Source organism: Phocoena sinus, chromosome 2 (assembly GCF_008692025.1).
Source record: "Phocoena sinus isolate mPhoSin1 chromosome 2, mPhoSin1.pri, whole genome shotgun sequence".
NCBI lineage: Eukaryota > Metazoa > Chordata > Mammalia > Artiodactyla > Phocoenidae > Phocoena > Phocoena sinus.
In genome coordinates this window covers 31,745,869-31,748,664 of record NC_045764.1, presented here as the reverse complement: position 1 = coordinate 31,748,664, position 2,796 = coordinate 31,745,869, and positions in this window count along the sequence as shown.

Here is a 2,796-nt window from a genome sequence, read left to right as displayed (position 1 = left end):
TGCTTGTAGAGGTAATATTTAAGATAACTGTATCATGGGGGGACGGGGATAAAGGGACTTAAATGGTGGTTAAGTTTCAGCATTCCACCTGAAGAGATAAATGCTAATACTAGTAGACTGTAATAAACGTCATATATATATTGCAATCCCTAGCGTTACCATTGAAAATATTAAACAAAGAGATATACTCAAATATAGATAATTCAGAATGGAATATTGAAGAATGTCCAAATAACCCACTTGAAGACAGGTAAGGGGAAACAGGAAAAAACAATAAAATGACAGACTTACATCCTAACATATCAGTAATTACATTAAATGTAAGTAGCATTAACATGTAAAACAAGTAAGACCAGGGAATTCCCTGGTGATCCAGTGGTTAGGACTCTGCGCTTCCACTGCAAGGGACCCGGGTTCAATCTCTGGTCAGGAAACTAAGATCCCACAAGCCATGTGGCGTGGCCAAAAAAATGAAATAAAAAATAAAAATAAAAAGACCATATAAAATATGCTTTGTGATCATAACTGAATCAAACTAGAAATCGATAACCGATAACAGGAAAATCTCCCAAAACTTGTAAATTAAGCAACATGCTTCTAAATAACCCATGGGTCAAAGAGGGAGTTTCAGGGAAATCACAAACATTGAGCTGAATGACAATATGTAATCTGTTTTATAAAGTTCACTTTGTGAATTTAATTCATAAATTGACAATAAAATTATCTCATAAGCAGAATAAAATTTGGTAGCAATGTTTGCAAAATATGATGTGTAGTAGATTCTTATTGATAGCCTCCTAGCCTCTATTCACCATTTTCTCCCTAATAGAATCCTGACTTTGTTAGATACCAGTACTTAGTCCGTCTCCACACACAGATAAGGCCTCAGGTAAAGTCCCCAAGTTGGACTTACATTCCATCACCCTTCCAGTGACGGGTTCACAGGGTGTGATCTGTATCTGCACAAAGAGCGTGAATAAAGGTTTCTAGAGGCTTCTGGGAATGTTCTTTCCCACTTTTCAGTGAGAGCCATGAGAGATCAGTCTGTCCAGATGTGAACAAGCAAACAGGAAACAGAACTATGGAAAAAACACTTAGGCCAGTGTGACTCTGGTTGGCAGAGCAGAGAAACAAAAATACCTTTTCAATGACATTTTCAAAGAAATTATTATTGAGTAACAAGTTGAATCTATTATAATGGTGGGGGGAGGTTTTTAGTTAAGAAAAAAACTATTTTCACTGAAAAGTTATTTCTGAAAACTAAAAATACCCACTACATCTATATAATTTTAAAACCTTTATATGGCTTTTACAAACATTAAAAACAAAATAAGAAAACTAATTACTCTTATTACAATACTTATTCAGATATTTTAATAAATGCCTTAGCCATATCTATCTGCAAGACCTCATTGCTGCATTTTTCTGAAAAATTCCATTTTTTTCTGTATGATAATATTTTAAAATACATGATTGCCTAAGTTTTCATCAAAATTATAATTTAGAGTTTATATAAGAAATTGTTGACATATCCAATTGACTCTTCTGTGTAGAACATTTATGTTTTTTTCCTTTTAAATAGTCTTTATTATTTTTTAGAGCAGCTTTAAGTTCACAGCAATATTGAGCAGAAAGCACAGAGTTCCCATATAACCCCTGCCCCACAAATGCATATATAGCCTCCCCCACTATCAACACCCACACAAGCATGGTACATTTATTACAGCTGATGAACTTAGACTGACATCATTATCATCCAACATTCATAGTTTACCTTAGGGTTCACTCTTGGTGTTACACATTCTCTGGGTTTTGGCAAATGTAAAATGACATGTATCCATTATTACATATTATACAGAATAGTTTTGCTACCCCACAAATCCTCTGTTCTCTATATATTCACCTTTCCCAGCAACCACTGATCTTTCTACTGTCTCCATAGTTCTGCCTTTTCCAAAATGTCATATAATTGGAATTATATAGTATTTAGCCTCCTTAGATTGGTTTCATTTCACTTGAGAGCTCATTTCTTTTTAGTGCTGAGTAATATTCCATCATTTGGATGTACCACAGTTTATCCATTCACCTACTGAAGGACACCTTGGTTGCTTCCACTTTTTGGCAATTATAAGTAAAGCTACTATAAACACAGTGTGCAGTTTTTTTGTGTGGACATATTCTTCAGTTCATTTGGGTAAATATCAAGGATTTGTTTCATTTTGTAAGAAATCACCAAACTGTCTTCCAAAGTGGCTGCACCACTTTGCATTCCCACCAGCAATGAAAGAGCATTCCTATTACTCTACATCCTTGCCAGTATTTGGTGTTGTCCGTGTTCTGGATGTTGGCCATTTTAATAGGTGTGTAGTGATGTCTTGCTGTTTTAATTTGCGTTGCCCTGAGGACATAGGATGTGGAGCATCTTTTCATATGCTAATTTCCCATCTGTATATATATATATATATATATATATATATATATATATATATATATATATATATATATGTTCTTTGGTGAGGGACCAGTCATGCCTTTTTCCCATTTTTAAATTGAGTTTTTGTCATTGTTGAGTTTTAAATGTTCTTTGTATATTTTGAACAACAATCCTTTATGTCTTTTTGTTTATCCTTTTTGTCTTTTGCTAATATTTCAGTCTGCGGCTTGTCTTCTCATTTTCTTGACATTCTCTTTCACAGAGCAGACGTTTTTAAGTTTCATAAAGTCAAACTTATCAATTCTTTCTTCAGCTTATCAGTTCTTTTTTTTTTTTTTCCCATGGATCATGCCTTTGGTGTT